The sequence below is a fragment of the Pelophylax lessonae genome (assembly GCF_965119305.1).
Source record: "Pelophylax lessonae genome assembly, chromosome: 10".
NCBI lineage: Eukaryota > Metazoa > Chordata > Amphibia > Anura > Ranidae > Pelophylax > Pelophylax lessonae.
This window is the reverse complement of record NC_138777.1, coordinates 59,437,480-59,457,883: the sequence shown is the minus strand read 5'-3', so window position 1 is coordinate 59,457,883 and position 20,404 is coordinate 59,437,480. Positions and strand designations below refer to the sequence as shown.

At 44.0% G+C, this 20,404-nt stretch overlaps 1 long non-coding RNA gene across 1 annotated transcript in view; it reads right to left on the bottom strand.

Annotated features, from left to right (window-relative positions):
- LOC309565684 overlaps nucleotides 1-19,632 on the bottom strand; it is an 84,415-nt gene extending 64,783 nt beyond the window's left edge. The window contains exon 1 of the long non-coding RNA XR_014225823.1: nucleotides 19,552-19,632. This is a non-coding gene — a long non-coding RNA (uncharacterized lncRNA). The remainder of the gene's footprint in view (nucleotides 1-19,551) is intronic.
- Nucleotides 19,633-20,404: the final 772 nt, after the last annotated feature.

Here is a 20,404-nt window from a genome sequence, read left to right as displayed (position 1 = left end):
TGCCAGCAAGCCAGCCACCCGCCACAGGGTGACAGCAAGCCAGCCATTAAGCATTAAACAAACATTAACATGTTCAGTACCAGATTTGTGTAAAAAATTGTCTTTACTTTTCAAAACTCTAAATGTACAAAATATCGGCTCATATCGGCCGATACCGATATACGATGGCCAAAATATCGGTATCGGCAACGAAAAACTGATATCGGTAGATCCCTAATCTAAACACCCTTGTCTGCCCAACCATTGTCCAGTGCATCAGCACCAATAGTATCCCGATTATAAAACCAGCAGAAGACCACACATGGCTCCATGCATAAAAGAAAAGAAAGCTTATATTACCGAATGCAGCTTGATCAGGTTTCTGGTCAATTTTTAGTGCACATAAACACAGGTAAAAGCTTGGCTGCTATAGACAATACTCATAATATAAACTGAAAGAACCCCCCCACAAGCTACTTACTTAACTTAGTAGGACAGCAATAGCCTGCTTCTCTTTTCTCATCCTCTTGGGGGGTCTAAATCCTCTTCACTACTGGCCATACCTGTGCAGTTAGCCATGATATAGACTTGTTTAGATCCATATTCAGAGAGTCTCTAGTCTCTGAATACACTATACAAGTCTGTTTGACCATGTATGAGGACTGAAGATGACTTTTGCTTAGAGAAGATAGAAACAAGAAGCAGAGCACAGTTGTCCTGGCTATGTAAGCAGCTGAAGGGGAGGAAATTAGAATAATATAGTTCAGGAGAGTTAGGTATATAACTTAAAGTGGATGTAAGCCCAATTCATGAAATTTGACCTGGGCACATATATCTGTAGTGTTTACTTATCCCTTTCCAAAGCCCAGAGTCCTGTGTCTTTATGCTGCTCCGTTCTTCTGTTATCAGCATGATAACTTCTGACAAGTTCACTGAGACAGGAGATAAAAACAGCTGAAAATTTGTATCGGGGAGGGTGCTATAAATAGATTAGCAGAGAGCTGGTCTATTCACAGCACAGCTCTGCACCTTCCTCTGCCTATGTGGAGGAGGGGGAGGTGTGCCTTTCCTCCAGTCAGCTCTCACACAGTGTATGCCTAGACTACACACCCACAGCTGAAACAGGAAGAAAAAAATCTAACACGAGTCATATACAAATAAAACTTATGTTGGAAGATTTGTTTCATCTCTGTGTATCACCTGAGGCTGTTCACTTCACTGAGTATAGGAAAGGGTTTACATCCACTTTAATATAGTTTTCATTAAAGTGATATTTAACCCTCACTTTATTCACTTAAGCTGGCCATAGAGGGATCAAAATTTGGCTGGTTTAGCAGGGACTGGCCAAGATGTGGTCCATGTATGGGCAGGCTGATTGTACCCAAGTCAATCTATCGGTCGACTTGGGTACAACCAGCCTGTCTGATTTTTTACATCTGATTACTGCCGGTGGCTATAGCAGCTAGCAGTAATCACTGTTTTCTACCAGCTGGGAGAGCACAACAGTGCTGTGGGAAGCATTCCCACAACAAAACTGGCTTTGTTGATGGGGTAATCGAGCGATTTTCTTTTCTCTGCCTGTGGTGGTAGGAAAGAAAATTGAGTCACCTGCTTTACTCATTATGCAGCTTCTTTTCTCTCTCTTGCAGCATATGGAGCCAACCTTGCATGCAGAGACTAGAGCTTTTGACCCTTACACTATGTGCCTCAACAGAAATGCAAAGCCCCATAACCCAGAGTGACAGAGCACCCCCGCCCTCCCCACCTTCTCCAAGATAATTGACTGTAGACTATGCTGTCCACTGTTAACTGTTTCTTGCGAAGACTAGAAGTTCAGGTAAGACGCACTGAGAGAGCAGGAGCCAGCAAATTAGAAGAATGTTATAAATTGCATGTGCTGGGGGTAGGAATTTTAACCCTTTCCTGAGCGTACGCATATATGTGGCCTCACAGAAGTGAGACTTTTTCTGTGGGGCAGTATATGTGCTCCCAGTTAAGGGACTAGGTGACACTGACAGCTCTGGTTCTTGTACTAATGATCTGGAGCCAGGAGGACCAACATTTGATTGGCTATCACAGTGATCAGACACTGCACAGCCTACCCCTATACATTGTATCTTTTTTCCTTGCTAGAGAAGAAGTTTGTAAACAAAAAATAGGATAAAATAGCTAGATCGGGGTTTAGCCCCCGTTCACACTGGGGCGACCTGTCAGGCTTCTTTGGGGCAACCCGGAGCGACCTGCATAGACTTCAATGTTATGAAGTCCGTGCCGGCCGCTCCGAGGTCGCGGTGCGAGCAGCGCTCCGCGACCTAAGAGGTCGCCCCGGGAAGTAGCGTCGCCGCAGTGTGAACGGGGCCTTAGGGTAAGCATACTTCCCAACATTATGAGATGGGAATGAGGGACACCTACTAGCAAAAGTATGCAGGCATAGGACATGCACCCTGCCCCACCCTTATTAAAGGAGAATTGTACAAACAAAATGATTATTTAAACCAAGTGCTTTTTTACTTCTACTATTTCTTTATATTGGATTTTGAAATTCTCAAATGCAGCAATTTAGAAATTGGATGAAAGTTTTAGTTACATAGTTACATAGTTAGTGAGGCTGAAAAAAGACACAAGTCCATCCAGTTCAACCTATGATGTGTGTGTGTGTTTGCTTTTAACCGTACATTGTATACCCCTGTATGTTGTGGTCTTTAAGGTGTCCATCCAATAGTTTTTTGAAACTATCAATGCTCCCCGCTGATACGACTGCTTGCAGAAGAGAATTCCACATCCTTACCGCTCTTACAGTGAAGAACCCCTTACGCACTTTAAGGTTAAACCGCCTTTCCTCAAGTTTTAGTGAGTGGCCACGTGTCTTATTGTATCTCCTTTCTCTGAATAGTTTGTTCCTTATGCTAGGGTCGCCAGTACAGTATTTGTACATTGATATCATATCCCCCCTCAATCGTCTCTTCTCCAGAGAGAATAGGTTCAGTGCTTGTAGTCTTTCCTCATAGCTGATGTCCTCCATTCCCCTAATTATTTTTGTTGCCCTTCTCTGGACTTTCTCCAGTTCCAGCACATCCTTCCTGAGGACCGGTGCCCAGAACTGGACAGCATACTCCAGATGTGGCCGGACCAGAGTCTTGTAGAGCGGGAGAATAATCTCTTTATTTCTGGAGTGAATCCCCTTTTTTATACAACCCAGTATTCTGTTGGTTTTGCTTGCGGCGGCTTGGCATTGCATGCCACTGCCAAGCCTGTTGTCTACCAGTACCCCCAGGTCCCTTTCCATCCTAGACTCACCCAGAGGTTCCCCCCCTAGTGAGTAGCTTACTTTCTGGTCCCCAAGTGCATTACTTTACATTTTTCTACATTAAATCTCATCTGCCATGTAGTTGCCCACCCCGTTATTTTGTTCAGGTCTGCTTGCAAGATTTCCACATCCTGCATAGAAGATATTGGCATGCCTAATTTAGTATCATTTGCAAATACTGAGATTGTACTAGATATCCCCTCCTCTAGATCATTTATGAATAAATTAAACAGGATTGGTCCCAGGACAGAACCCTGGGGGACCCCACTTTCCACACCCGCCCAATCCGAGTACTCCCCATTAATCACCACCCTCTGTACTCTCCCCTGAAGCCAGTTCTCTATCCAGGTACTCACCTTATGGTCCATACCTACCTTCCTTAGTTTGTACAGTAAGCGTTTGTGGGGAACGGTGTCAAAGGCCTTTGCAAAGTCCAGATACACCACATCCACAGGCTTACCTTTATCTAAGTGGCAGCTCACTTCATCGTAGAAGGTTAATAGATTGGTTTGGCATGAACGATTTTTCATGAATCCATGCTGATTACTACTTATAATACCGTTTTCATTACTAAAGTCTTGTAAGTGGTCCCTTATCATCCCCTCCAAAATTTTGCAGACTACTGATGTTAGGCTGACCGGCCTATAGTTACCCGGGATATATCTCGGCCCCTTTTTAAATATTGGTACCACGTTGGCTTTTTTCCAATCAGCTGGCACCATACCCGTCTGTAAACTATCCTTAAAGATCAAGAATAATGGTCTGGCAATCACCTGGCTGAGCTCATTAAGAACCCTTGGGTGCAAGCCATCTGGTCCCAGGGGTTTATTTATGTTAAGTTTCTCTAGTTTAGCTCTAAGTCTATCCTCTGTTAGCCATGGCGGCACTTCCTGAGGTGTATTATTTAGTTCGGCCTTACAAGCGGGGTTCGTGTAGCCCCCCGATTCCTTTGTGAAGACTGAAGAAAAGAAATTATTTAACACTTCCGCCTTTTCTCTGTCCTCAGTGGCCATATTTCCTTTGTCATCTTTTATGGGGCCAATGTGCTCTGGCCTCGCTTTCCTACTGTTTATATACTTAAAGAACTTCTTGGGGTTCTTTTTACTCTCCTCCGCTATATGTCTCTCGTGTTCTATTTTAGCCGCCCTGATTTCGTCTTTACATTTCTTATTACACTCTTTGTAGTGCTTAAATGCTGCCAATGACCCCTCAGTCTTGTATTTTTTGAAGGCCTTTTCTTTAGCTCTAATATACATTTTTATGTTGGAGTTTAGCCACCCAGGGTTTAGTTTTGCTCTTTTAAATTTATTTCCCTGTGGAATGCACTGGCCCACCCCCTTGTTAAGTATGCTCTTGAAGCACTCCCATTTTTCCTCCGTGTTCTTTGTTCCCAGGGTTCTATCCCATTTGATATTTTCTAGCAGCGAGCGCAGTTTAGGGAAATTGGCTCTTTTGAAATTCAGTGTCCTTATATTACCCTTGTGTTTCCTATTACTGTAATTAATACTGAAACCAATTGACCTATGGTCACTGTTCCCCAAGTTGTCCCGTATTTCTATATCCGTGAGCAGGTCTGTATTGTTGGTAATCAGTAGGTCAAGTACCACATTGTTTCTTGTCGGTGCATTCACCATCTGACCCATGAAATTGTCCTGCAAAACATTTAGGAACTGCCGAGCCTTGGCTGAATGCGCGGTTCCTTCTGCCCAGTCTATATCAGGATAATTAAAGTCCCCCATTATAATGACATTTCCCATCCTTGCTGCCAATCCTATCTGTAACATGAGGTCCGCCTCACCCTCCTCCCTCAGGTTGGGGGGCCTATAGCATACGCCCAATATTACCTTCCCCACCGTGCCTTTCCTTTGAAGCTCTACCCATAGGGATTCTGCCTCGTCCATAGCTCCATTATTAATATCATCCCTCATATTTACCTGTATACTGTTCTTAATATACAAACATACCCCTCCCCCTTTTTTACCCTCTCTATCTCTGCGATAAAGGGAATACCCCTGAATGGTCGTCATCCAGTCATGAGAGCTGTCAAACCAAGTCTCAGTTATCCCCACAAAATCTAAGTCCTCCTCAAACATCAGCAGCTCCAGCTCTCCCATCTTGTTGGCCAGGCTTCTGGCATTGGTATACAAGCCTCGTAATTTTGATGTTTTTAGGCTGCTCTCTTGATTTTTCCCCGTACCCACCCTGGGTATAGGAGCTCCGAACACCCTACCGCTAATGCCCCCATTTCTGCCCTCTGAAACTTGCTTTCCACTGGCTAATTCTACATCTGTACCCTCCCCCATTTAGCACTGTGAAACACTTTTGGAATGATAAATAGTGCATTTTATATACAACTATATAGATCAGACCAAAATGAGGCACAAATGGAGGAGGAAAGAGGGACAGAGGGACTTTGTTCTGAACGAGGGACAGTCTATTTAAATCAGGAACAGTTGGAAGCTATGGGGTAAGGGTTAGAGTCAAAGGTTGGGATGAAAGGTCGAGGTCTTGGCACTACTACGGGTACAAACAACAAATAACATACACATATGTGGTATAGCTGTGATTGTCAGGAGTAGGAGAATCTGTTTTGGGTTGTTCCTTGGTGGTCGGTTGTGGTAATGACAACAAATATATAGCTACATTTCAAAAACATTTTTTTTACTATTTTGGGCCAGTTTTCCTTTGATATTAAAAAGATAAATAAGATTATTTACCATTTACCACTAAATGAAAGTCCAAATAATCCTGAAAAAAAAAAAAAAAAAAACCTTTCACCTGGATGTACTATGTAGTTGTAGTGATATGTTACTAACACATGCCAAAGTTGTAGTAGCATTTGTTTCACCTTCATCATGAAGGGGTAACAAATAGTTCACAGAGAAATTCTCATTTTATTGTGCTCATTGTGTTGCGCTAAAACATGCTGAGAGTTTAATACTACTTTAACCACTTGCCATCCGGAAGATTTACCCCCCTTCATGAACAGGCCATTTTTTGAGATACGGCACTGCGTTCCTTTAACTGATAATTGCGCAGTCATGCAACGCTGTACCCAAATAAAATGTATGTCCTTTTTATCCTACAAATAGAGCTTTCTTTTGGTGGTATTTGATCTCCTCTGCAGTTTTTTTTTTTTTTGCGTTATAAACAAAAAAATTAGCGACAATTTAGAAAAAAAAAAAAAACAATATTTTTTACTTGCCGCTTTAAAACATATCCAATAAAAAATTTTAGAAAAGCTAAATTTCTTTATCAATATAGACCAATTTGTATTCTGCTACATATTTTTGGTAAAAAAAATCCCAATGCGCATATATTGATTGGTTTGCACAAAAGTTATAGCGTCTACAAACTTTGTGATTTTTTTAATTCACTTTTTTAATTTATTTGCTTACTAATAATATCCGCGATCAGCAACTTTTAGCGGGACTGTGATATTGCGGCAGCCAGTTGGACACTAACTGACACTTTTTGGGGACCAGTGACACCAATACAGTGATTAGTGCTAAAAAATGTGCACTGTCGCTGTACTATTAACACTGGATGGAAAGGGGTTAACATCAGGGGCATTCAAAGGGATAAATGTGTACCTAGCTAGTTATTTTGTGTACTGTGACAGGTGCTTTTACTAGGGAAAGGCACGGATCCATGTCCCTGCTTTGCAGGAACACAAGATTTATGCCTTTCTTACTGACAGTATAGCGATCTGCCTTGTTTACATAGGCAGACGGTCATTCTGCCTAAGTACCAAAGGATTGGCAGGTGCCGGTGTTCTAAAATTTAGTCGGACCCGTGAAAATTCCGGACCCTCGTCACTTCCGGGGACGCTCCGTCACCACCAGCTGCTGCGAGCCCCGGTGCGCATGCACACAAGGCATTTTCAAGGTCCGATGAAATTCTAAGACTTACGAACAGCTGACTGAGAGGAGGTGGGGCTGAGGTGGGACGCACACACCGCTGCGGGAAAATGTTACAACACCGCCGCGCAGAGCTGACTTAGAGGAGGCGGGAAGGAAGTGAATACTCATACTAAATAGTAATGATAACAAATGTTTAGTATTTCTTATTATTTTTTTTATCATTACTATTTAGTATGAGTATTCACTTCCTTCCTGCCTCCTCTAAGTCAGCTCTGCAACATGTTCCTTGCTGGATGACGCGGTGGTGTTGTAACATTATCCCGCAGCGATGTGTGCGTCCCACCTCAGCCCCTCCTCCTCTCAGCTGTTCGTAAGTCTTAGAATTTCATCGGACCTTGAAAATGCCTTGTGCGCATGCGCACCGGGGCTCGCATCAGCTGGGTTATGACGTAGTGTCACCTGAAGTGACGAGGGTCCGGAATTTTCATGGGTCCGACAAAATTTTACAACACCGGGAGACATCAAGTCCGCGGTACCCACTGATCAGCTCGAGCTGTGTAAAATCACAGTGGGAGTGGGCCGCCAGGGGCAAACATGCGCACCCTCTACCTGTAAGTGCAGGATTGCGTACTAGGTATTACTTTGCCGCCGTATATGTAAGTTATGCGGTAAGCAAGTGGTTAAGTAATTTTGTGTCAACAAATATTAGAGCTACCACTGCAGACATGCCTTAAGCTGGCCATAGATGGCTCATAGATTGATTCCTCCATCCACACAAGTGGGGTAGAATCTTCCCTGCTAAGACATTGGGGTTGGTTTACAAAAGGAAATTAGACATTGCAAGTGCAGTTTTTTTCTTAGTAAATGTAAATGTGGTAAATCTTCCCTTTGTAATGAATACCCAATAGGGTGCAAGAAAAATAAAAAAATAAAGCATTTTTTCTTGTCCATAATATATGTTGCTGATCCCCACCATGTGTAGTAAAAAAACAAAATAAAACCAATATAAATATATTTATCATAGTTTGTAGATGCCATAACTTTCACGCAAATATATGACTGAGTGTTATTGAGTATACAGTATATATATATATATATATTGCCTTTCTGGGAATATGTAGAAAAAAGCAATCCAATGCATCCAGTATGAATAAGCCCACGAAGAAGCTTACATTACAAAATGATCAGCAGGTCCAGATATATGGGCAGATGAAGTTGTATGCAAATCTTAACCTTACCTGTAAAAACACAAGCATGGCGCCATTCATACTCTAACTTTTCCTCAATGAGCCCACCCAACACATAGTAAATGTTTGGAAGGCAGGAATGGGTTGAGATTTGCATAAAACTTCAACTCCCTTTGTGGGCCCATTCAGTCAGGCATACTAAATCAAACCACTACATACTACATAAAACGCAAGATCCTACATTGAAGTTTTCCATATGCTGTACACATGTAATGTTTGTACTGCGAGTACATGCGTACAGTGTCATTGTGCGCTACTGACACCCGCTGCTGCTCAAGGCAGACGTCTTAAAATATATGTAATCATCAGAGCCTGTGGCGCTGATTACATACTATGGATGTTTATATTTTATCCCTGAATTATTCAATCATGCAGCACATGCCAGGATGACCCCAGCAATCATTCATGAATGACTAAGGGCTGGTCATTCCCCACAAGTGCAGCTGGCAATGCACTGTTGACATGTTGGCCCTGTGCAGTGGGCCAACATGTCAATGCCAACAACCAGTAATGCAGAGGCCAGCATAGCTGCCTGAATGGGCCTTTAGCCCCCTCTTAGATGGGCTGGATCCATTTATGCACAGCAGGGGATCCATCCGCTGATCCCCTTCTGAGTTGAGCAGAGTGGGTGGGTGACAGGTCCTGAGCTTAAGCAGAGTGAAGACAGACACAACCCTCTCTGCTCTATGGGCAGCCAGATGTAAACAGATCGGCTGTCCTATTACACTCGACTGCCCTCCAATCTGTTCCAGCCAGCCGGAGGGGAATGGATCCCCTTAATTTATTTTTTTTTGTCAGACCAGATCGGACCTGGAGGTAGCCAGGTGTACACAGACACAAGTCCATTTACATCCAACTGCTCATAGAGGAGAATAGAGGGTATGATTGGATCTGTCCTGTAAAAGGGGCCTTAGATTTATATACTGCTGCATACAAAATTAGACGCTGTACGCATCTGCATCTACAGTGGATGAGCGCATATTTTGCAGAATTTACCTATTTTATATATTTGGTTTGATTATTTTTTTCACTGATTATAACTTAGCTTATGCTTTTTTGCATTCAGTCTGAATTTCCATGGTTTGTGACAGATTTACTTTAAATAAAATATAGTTTTGTTTTTTTCTCCAAATAGGTTTAAAATGAAGTGACAAAAGTAGTCTTGTTCTACATACACTAAAAGCGTAAAGGTGACATATAGTGACACATAGTATGGCGGATATATTACCTTCCATTTAAAGAATTGGTAAGACAAGTAACATGTTTGTCTTCTCTTAGAAACATAACTGGCATTTTTTCAGTGCACAGAAAAAGAAAGCATTTTAAGAACAAAGTCATTGTTAAACATACTGCAAAATAGATTTACGGATTTTTTGCCTCAGGCCTCTTTAAAGGCATAGTTCACCTTCTGCAAAAACGTAGTCATTGCACCTGCATTAATAAAAGAAAAAATGTCCATTTACTACATTTTTGCACTGTAGCCCATAGAACATTGCAACCACGGTCAGGGCATTATGTGGCAATGCATACGCTTCTGCATAGTTTACATCTCAGCCTCTGGCTCCATATGAAGCTACCATTATGGGGCTGGAGGAAGTAATTAATGGACTACAAGTGTGGTGACGTCACTGCACTTGTGCCCACTCCATTGAAATCTGTGTTTGTCTGTCGCAGTGGAAGATGGGACTTGTAGTTTTTCTGTTCACAGGTCCATCTAAATAGATGACATGGCTGTGTGGACACAAACGAAACACAAACAGAAGGCTGCATCGAGAAGAACATCACAGGTAAGTGTATGTGGGTGTATTTAGGGGGCAGGGGGGTTGGGGAATGTGACCATGTTGTAAATTAAATATGAGTATAACATGGTCATGAAGGTGGACTATGCCTTTAACTTCTTTTCTACAATTGCAAGTCTGAGAATATCAATTAAAAAAAAAAACATTCATGAAAGGATTACAGGAGTTTATCATCACTGCACCTTCATAAAACACATAAAAAACAGTTCATGAAAATATAGACATAAGCAAAATGAATACTTCAGACCCTCAAAGGGCACACAATGAAAAATATTGTACTGTCTAAGATTTAAACATATCTCCAATCTGTGTTTCATTTATTCTTCCCACACTTCATCAAAAACCTGTAAACCTTCCAACTCTTTTCATGGCCAAATTCAACACAGCAAACCCTCAGTGATCATTTCATGCGTTCCTTCTGATATACTATATCTGCTAAAACCACAAACATTCTGAGTCAGTCACATCGGTATAAGAAGAGTCATTTTGGTATTTCAAAAGGCCTTGATGGAAACAATCTGCCAGTTCACTTATGACTGGAGTTGGATGTGTAAGCCAATGCCAGTAGCAGACTGGAACATTTTGGGACCCTTATAAACAGGCATTTTGTTACATATATTTATTGCTCTGTTTTTTCTGAGGTGATAAATGTACAAATGTGTTGAAGTCACGTTTTTACAAATGTTTAGGTTTAATAGCTCCATGTACATGGGTGTCAGATTTAGATGCAAGTCAAATTAAACCACAAAAAATCAATCCTTTGAGTGATATTGACTACTTCCAACCCGGGCCAATTCTGACATTTTTCTCCTACTTGTAAAAATCAGTATTTTTTTGCTAGAAAATTACTCAAAACCCCCAAACATTATATATGGGTTCTTTTTAGCAGAGACCCTAGAGAATAAAATGGTGGTCGTTGCCATTTATCATGTCACACGGTATTTGCGCAGCGATTTTTCAAACGCAGTTTATTTTGAGAGAAAAGGAGAGTCGAAAACCAACTTGTGTTGAAGGGACATTGGCACTGATTTTCAGTGTCCTGATTATATGTGCAGTCCCAACAGTGCTGCCAATCAGTGCCCACCAATGCTGCCAATCAGTGCCTCCTCATCAGTGTCACCTATCAGTGCCACCTATCAGTGCCCACCTGTGCTGCCTCATCAGTGCCATCTATCAGTGCCCATTAGTGAAGCCTCATCAGTGCACATCAGGGAAGGAGAAAAATTGCCTGTTTGCAAAATTTTATAACAGACTATGAAATTCTTTTTTTTTTGGAAAATGTTCAGTCTTTTTTCGTTTGCTTAGCAAAAATAAAAAAACCCAGTGGTGAATAACTACCACCAAAAGAGCTCTATTTGTGTGAGAAAAAATAATAAAAATGTAATTTGAGTATAGTGTTGCATGACTGCGCAATTGTGCGACAGCGCTGAAAGCTGAAAATTGGCTTGGGCAGGAAGAGGGTAAAAGTGCCCAGTAGGAAAGTGGTTAGGGAAAAAAGGACTAAAAACTAAACAGAATTTCTTCAGGAGGGAGACAGTAGTAAAAGCACTTTTTTTCCAAGGCAGGGCCGCTCTTAGGTTTTGTACTCCCCACTGGAGAGTTTCCCTTCTTTTCCTGTGTAGTTGCCAAGTTAGGAAGGTAAAGAATAGGGGCACTTAGCCCATTTGCCCTGACCTAAACCATTTCGCCATCCACAGATGCGAACTTACCTAGATCCAATGCCCGCAGACTCTATTGTTTACATTCTGGCCACACCTGCACATTACAGTCTCATAGACATCTATAGAACAGCCTCTGGCCCAAGGCCATAGAAGTCTATATGCAGGTACAGCCTGGACAGTGAAACTTGCAGCTTTTACTAACAATAAACTAATACCAGAGGCTGTGCTTGTCCGTTCTCAGTAAATATGTGTCTGTGGAGGGAGAGGTGAGTTAATTTAAAGTGATTCTAAATACACACTGTTTAGTTTACATTCTCCCTTCTATTTCTGTATGTAGATGATGGCACTGTAATTATTTTATTTAAAAAAAAAAAACATCTAGTACCTTTTTCCTAATCGATATACAGCTGTCACATGACTCAGATCTTTCCCAGCCTGTCTACAGGGAAACACTAAAAGGAGGAGCTTCTAGTCCTCTGTTGCTGGTCACATGTTCAATTTTTTTTTTAAAAGCAGCCTTTGGAATACTGAGTAAAAATAAATAATTCATATCAATAGACTGTTTCAAATCGTCATACAAATATATATTTGAAATTAACTTTATTATTTTTTGGCAATAACATAGTGTGGGCACATTTCTTCCAGTCACAGGCTGTGTCACTCCCCTCCAGCCTGTGTCTTAGAATAAGAAGGAGGTGAAGCCTCCATGAATCTACATGTAATATTCTGGCCTCATTATGTTTAGCTGGTTAGCGGGCATAGAGGGGGAGGGAGAGAAAGGCTGTCAGTTACCACTGTGTATATGCCCACATGTTTGATTTTATAGTCACATGGGCTGTGCAGACCACGGTAGGGAGGAAATGCTCAGCATAGAAACTCACTGAAAACTGAGAATGTGCAGAGCTGCCAACATTGCTCTGAAAAAACCCTAGCTGAACTGGGGACATGGAGAAAAGGGAGAGATAGAGAACAGCAGGTTCAATCAGGTTTTTTGCAGACTACAGAAAACGAATTTCATAGAGACTGAGTGAGTATGAAGAGCATGTAATATACCATTTATTACAAAATACAATATTTTGTATGCTGTCTGTGGGATGTATTCAACCTACTGGTGCTGGCTGCTAACTTTAAAAAAACGTGTATCCAAGCACAGATAAGTTGTGTATGAATACACCATTTATTGATCGTTTTTTATGATGTGAGTTTAGTGACACTTTAGGCTCCATTCATATCAGATGCAGTGGAACTGCATTGGGCGGTTATTCCAGAGCAGTCCCACAACGTGACAAGGCGAAATGCCTTGTACCAGACCCACCATGTGTTATGGTACCGTGCACTAAAAAGAGTAGTGCATGCACTACTTTTTTTAGCACACTGCTGTGCAAAGCACTGTCTTGCACTGCGCAGTGGCGAATTAAACTTTATGAACCATCTGTGTGACACTTCAATAAAATGCGATTTTTGAGTTACCGTAAAATCAATTTCTCTGATGTTCATTGACGGACGCAGTTCCTGATCTTCTTAACCATTGGGTTATACTGCCCCCTACAGAAGTAGGACACTAGGCAGAAAAAAAGTCTGAGACTATTGGCAGTCTCAAGAGGTATACTCTCTCTCTCTGCTATAGGTACTCAGTTTTGTTACAAGCAGTGTCAGATGAATTACAACTCCACAGAGGGATGGGTGCTATGTCCGTCAATGAACATCAGAGAAATGGATTTTATGGTAAGTCAAAAATTCCATTTTCTCTTTCGTTCATTGATGGACACAGCTCATGAGCTTCTTATTCATTGGTACATCCCAAAGCAGTGTTAAACATGAGAGGTGGGAACGGCGAAAAATAAATTCCCAAGGCTAACTATAGCCAACCAGGTAAACAAGAGCTCAACCAAAACAACTGGAGCTCACCAGAAAAAAAAAACACCCTCAAAGAGGACCAGGTCCTCTAAAGAGCAGCCTACAAAACCTTGCGGCCAAAGGAAGCATCCGCAGACGCCAACACATCCACTTTATGGAACTGTCAAAGTGTGCATCGACAACCAGGTGGCCACCTTGCAAACCAGCATCACTGACCCCTGATAACGGAAGGCCCAGGAGGCACTGGGCACCCGAGTAGAGTGCACCTTGACAGGGTAAGGAGGAACCTGACCCTTGATGGATTAAGCCTGAATCACGTCTGTTTGATCCATCTGGAAATGGTCACAGAGGAAGCGGACAACCCTTTCCGAGGCAAATCCTTAATCACAAATAGCGAGTCTGATTTCTTAAATGACTCCGTAGCTACCAGGTATACCCTAATTGCCGGGACCACATCCAAAGTATGCAAAACAATTTCCTTAGAATGTTTTTGCCTGGGACACAGGGAAGGCAACACAATGTCTTCATTCAAATGAAATTCATAGACAACCTTTGGAAGGAACGACGGACAGGGACGAAGAACCATCTTATCTCGGTGAATGACAGGATAACGCTGCCAATTCCGACACCCTGCTCTCAGAGGTGTTAGCCATCAAAAAAGCCACCTTCTGGGATAGCATAAGCAGGGGAATCTCCTGAAGATTTTCAAAAGGAGTCTTCTGGAGGACTAAGAGCATTAAATTGAGGTCCCAAGGCTGCAACGGATACCGCACTGGAGTGGCCAAGTGTCTAACTTCCTGAAGAAAGGTACGCACCAGAGAGTATGTGGCCCAAGCCCGTTGAAAGAATAACGGTAAGGCTGACACCTGACCCTTGATAGTACTCAAGGTCATTTTCTGCTCAACCCTCCATTGTAGGAAGGCTAAGATCCGAGCCACCAAGAAAAAGCAAGGATGAACCCCAAGAGACTCACACCACGCAATGTACGTCTTCCATGTACGATGGTAGATCTTCCTAGAAGTAGATTTCCTAGCTTTGGAAAGTGTTAAAAATCACAGACAAACATCTATACATCAGCACCTGGCGTTGGACAGCCAAGCCGTCAAAGCCAGCGACTGTAAAGCAGGATGGAAGACTGGCCCTTGGAACAGCAGATCCTCCCTGAGAGGAAGCTTTCAAGGAATGTCCACGACCAGCCAGATAGGCGTACCAAGCCCGGCAATGCCGATCCAGAGCCACTAAGATGACTGGAATCCCTTCAGTCTCGATCCTGCATAGAAGTCTTGGCAGAAGCTGGAGAGGAGGGAAGGCCTAAATCAGACGATACTGATCCCACAGAGCGACCAACGCATCTGTGGAGTCCACTAGAGGATCCTGTGACCGAGCCACAAACCTTTGCACCTTTCTGTTGAGCGGAGACGTCAACAGATCCACCTCAGGGATCCCACACCAGAGACACAACTGATGAAACATCTCCGGATGAAGGAACCACTCCCCTTGGTCCAATGCCTGCCGACTGAGGTAATCCGCCAGCCAGTTTTCCACCCCCAGGAATGTGTACGATGGAGAGAGCTGGAACGAACCGTTCTGCCCACCTTAGAATGCCGGCTACCTCCAGAGCCGCCAGGAAACTCCTTGTGCCCCCCTGGTGATTGACATAAGCCACGGCGATGGCATTGTCTGGTTGAATGCGCACTGGGCATTCCTAAAGACAATCAATCCAATGGTCCAGGCACAGTCTGATCGCTCTGAGTTCCAAGACATTGATCGGTAGTCTGGACTATTCCAGTGACCAGAGCCCCTGAGCAGAATTTTTTGCCAAGGACACCTCCCCAGCTGTGCAGGCTGGCATCCGTGGTAACCACTGTCCAAAACAAGGGGAGGAAGGATTTGCCCAGCCGAAGCGCCGGAGAATGAAGCCACCATATCAGGGACTCCCTCATTCCCCAGCTCAGCTTGATCTGATTGTCCAGAGACTGCGGAGTCTTGTCCCATTTGGCCAAAATCTCTTTTTGCAGGGACCTCGTGTGGAACTGTGCAAACAGAACAGCAGGAGACGAATTGCAGCCTGCAATTTCTGGAGTTTATCCACAGGAAGGAGCACTCTGGCTAAGGCCGAGTCCAGAGTCAGACCCAGATAGTCCAGCTTCGTGGACTGAACCAGAGCAGACTTCTGAAAATTCAGAATCCAGCCAAACTCCCTCAGAGTTCGTATAGTGATTTCCTGGTTTTCCCCCAGAGCAGAAGGAGGACTTCCAAGTAGCCCAGTACCGCGATCCCCCTTTGGCGTAACAATGCCAGCATCGGGGCTAACACTTTTGTAAAGACCCGAAGAGCAGAGGGTAACGCCACCAACCAAAAAATGCTCCTATCCCACAACAAAAAGTTGAGGAAGCGCCGGTGACCGACACATATTGGAATGTGAAGGTAAGCATCCTTGATGTCGAAAGAGGCAATAAAATCCCCCTCATGCACGGAAGCCACTACCGTGCGAATGGACTCTATTTTGAACTTCTGCACCCACACAAAGCAGTTCAGCGCCTTGAGGTCCAGGATAGGACGCACATTGCCTTCCTTCCTGGGGACAGTAAATAGGTAAAAACCCTGAAAACGTTCCGAAGTCGGAACCAGGACAATCACCCATTTAAGTGACAGGTCTTGTACCGCCCCAAACAGACCCTGTAAGCGGTCCAGTGACAGGCGCAAGCTGGAAGGAAGGAACCTTGATGGGGGACAAGAGCAAAACTTGATCTTGTAGCAGGACCCGATAGGAGCCTTGTCTGCGGGTCTGGAGAAGCCCGCTCTCGGCTTGCCAGACCAGGTTCGTTTGGACCCTCCAGAGGAGGCCCTGAAAGGCTCGAGCCCTTGTCAGTCGACCCTGAGGGATGAAAAAATTTCTTATGAGCCGAGAAGGAGGGCCCACGTCTACGACGAGGGTCCTTGCCCTTAGTAGCCTACGGAAGAAAGGTACTCTTACCCGCTGTGAGACCTTTAATGATGTCATCAAAGGTAGCTCCAAACCGGTGATCCCCTTGAAAGGGGGAGAGCAGTCAAGGCCTTTTTAGAAGTCTGGTCCGCAGGCTAGCATTTGAGCCAAAAGACACATTGAAGGACCACTGCTAAAACAGAGAGCTGAGCCACTAGGGTAACAGCATCCAAAGAGGCATCACAGATAAACTGCAGAACCTGGACCAGCTGGTCTGCCAGCTCAGCAAAGGCAGGGCTGTTATCCTTCCAGGTCACGGGCGTAAAAGCTTAGCCCACTCAGTCAGAGTTTGCGACACCAGGGCAATGGTGAATACCAGCCTTAGTGCCGAACCAGCCAGAGTGTCCATTTTGCGGGCCACAGCCACCGCCTTCCTGTCAGCCAGATCCTTAGGCCAGGGATTCTTCAACCAGAATCATGGTTGCCTTGTTCATTCTGGAAACTGGAGGGTCCACCACCAGTGGAACAGTCAACTTCTTAATAAGGGACTCCTCATAGGGGTATCGCCTAGCAAATCATTTGAGGACCCCAAGGGGACGCTTTGGTCATCCCAACTTTTTAGCAACAATTCTGTCACAATAGGCAGGGAAAGGAAACACATTTGCCGCTCTGGATGGCTTGTAAATAAAAACAGGGACCCACGTCCGCGGCGCTCGAAGCAGATTCAGGATCTGAGACAGATGCGGCAAGGGAAGGTGGGGGGCTTTTCGTTAGCCCTTTGCCCGAACGCCACTGACACCCGGAACACAAAGGACTCCAGGACCGCCAACAGTGCATTGATGGATGGTTGGGACCCAGAGGGCCCCGCAGCCTCAGAGAGGGGATCAAGTGGGAAGATGTGCCCAAAAGATTCCATGAGTCACCAGGGGAACCCCACAAAAAGCATAAAACAATGCAAAGGGACAACCCCCACCGCGCTGGCAGCACCACCCGGTTCCCAGGCACAAAGCACCAAGATTAACCACCCTGCAGAAACAGGCACCTGCAGACACCAGGACAATCTGCATCCACGTACGGCGTTTAGGAAGTGAAAAGATCCAGGAGTCAACACCAGGGGATGAGGAGGGGCTCCCCCTGCCAAAATCACTGCCCACAGGGCTTCATTGTCATGGCCGCCACTATTTTCAATGGCAAACCACCGCAAAATGGCCACGAGACTACACAAACATGGCCGCCGTGCCTTGAGCACACAGGCAACAAGAAAATGGTGGCCCCACGAGGGATCCCTAAGCCTCAAGGTCAAACCCAGGCAGGACGGGGGGCCCTGACAGGAGCCGCCACCCGTACAGCTGATCATCTGGTCACCGGTGGCGCAACACCCCCCCCCCCCCAACGCCAGCACAGCGCCCTGCCCCCACCCCAGGAGGTGGACCAGACCATCCACACAGCCCCAGCATAAGTAGAAGGGGGGTAGGATGGGGGGACAGATGAAGGGGGGTGCCTGACGGGAAGGAGGGGAACCCGAGGGTTCGACGTTCCCAAGGAGTGGCCCATGTCCACCCCAAAACCCTCCAGGGGGAAAGGGGGGCAGCTACTCACCATATCAGGATCCAGCAGACACCGCTCTAGACAGAACCTCCTCTCCATCGAAATGGGGGAGTTGTTGGCCAGGAGGAACGCTGCGACTCGGGCCAAGACCTGGTCGTATGCAACCTCGCGAGGCCAGCCCTAGTCCGGTGGGGCTATGTCGCGGCCGAACTAGTGCGGAGCTGAGGTCTGTGTGCGCTCGCTGGCCAGACTGGGGTTACCACTGGATCTAGTCTGCCCAGTCTGGCAGTTGATTGTAGGTCTAGCAGGAAAAAAACATGAGAAAAATTTCTATCTAAAAAAAAAAAAATTCCCATGACCAGAGATCCTAGCAAGGAACAAGGTCCTTACTCTTGGCTAGGCAGAAAAAAACTGAGTACCTATAGCAGAGAGAAGGAGTATACCCCCGAGGACTGCCCATAGGCGGTCAGACTTTTTCTGCCTAGTGTCCTATTCCTGTAGGGGGCAGTATAACCCAATTGTAAAGAAGATCAGGAGCTGTGTCCATCAATGAACGAAAGAGAAAGTTTGTTTTAAAAAGTAACAGCTCGTTACAGAGTGATTTACGCCGCACCGCACACCAGTCACTGCATTATAAAGGGCTGGCTTGTGTGAAAGAACCCCAAATCAAAGCAAAAAGAATAAGTGTACTTTGACACTGCACTTATTCTTTGTATGAAGTACAGAATCAAGGAGGCAGCCTTGGCTGACCTAATTCTATAAAATGCTACTTGCCTGGCTGTCATGCTAACTATGTTGCCTCAATATAGAATAATTAGCTTGAATCAAATATCCATTTAAGTATATTTGACTTTCTTGACATGCATACTGGTTTCTTGTCAGTAAAGACATAGGGGTTGATTTACTAAAACCTTAACTAGCAGTATCATAAGCCCCATATTTCTCTAAGTATAGTTTAGAATTGAAATGCCTAGTAAAAAGTAAGTGCTTTTTTTTTGCAGGGGTGGGGAGTAGAGTGGGAGAGGATAAGAACCTCTGTCGTGAGTATACTGCTATCTAATTGTCATAGGTAAAATGGTTTAACCGGACAGCAAGTAGGGGAAAATCTCCAACAGCAACACAGATATAATTTTAAAAGAGTGGGGGGAAGCTTTTTATTAGTGTGTGCCCCTGTTGTAAATGTTTCCTCACTCTTTCTCTCTGGTCAGTACATGAGTCACCATGTCAGTAGCTGAGAAGGAATCGCTTAGTCCCAGATACCAATAAAATCCTAATTCTTCCCTTGTCTATATAAAATAAAAATAAAAGTTATGGCTAGACTGGTACTTTGAAGACATGGCTGCTTTAACAATAAACATACATACTTGTTTTGGCAACCAAAGTTGAGAGCAGCTTTCAGAAATGGGAAAATGCAGCTGAAAAATTAAAAAGGAAAAAGTTTTACTCTGTATTTCTATCAGTTTAACAGACGCACTAAACACATGTAACAAAATATGCCTGCAAATAAAGCCCAATTCTGGCCACACGCTGCAATTTTTTTTTTTAGGAAATTTTCAACTTTAAATAAAAAATGACTAAACAGATTCCTGCAGCCTGCCTGCAACAGCTTCTATCAAAACCTTGGCGTTAGGTTGCCCTGGTACAGTCAGTTGTTTTTACACTCACAGGTAGGTAGAAAAATGGTTTAAATTCCCTGAAAACCACAATGTTTATGGCCGTTATTAGAAATAAACATTGACCCTGATTTACTAAAAGAGGAGAGCATGTTCACTTTTAAAAAATGTTCACTTAGCAAAGCAAATTATCAGGTGAGGCAAAGTGAAAATTTACTTTGCAAAGAATGCCCAATCATATGCAAGGAAGATGTAAAAAAAAATGTTTTCATGTACATGATTGGATGATTGATGTCAGCAAAACTTCATCTAATTCACTAAACTGAAGCCTGCCATACATGGATCAAATTTAGATTCCTGCTGAGATGGCCAAAATTTGAACCATGGATGGCCCTGCTGGCATATCCTGGCTCAAATGTCGTCAAAGGAACTGGGTGGAAATTTGTCATCTGAACAGTGACTACATTCTATCAGATTCGGTATCTGTTTGGGTATTCTAACAGCCGTGGGTGCTGGCAGTCAGAATACAATAGCCAGGAGATGAGATTCTTCCATGTAGTCTGTTTAGCATGGATTTAGGAATCCAATACATTTCAATTGTTCA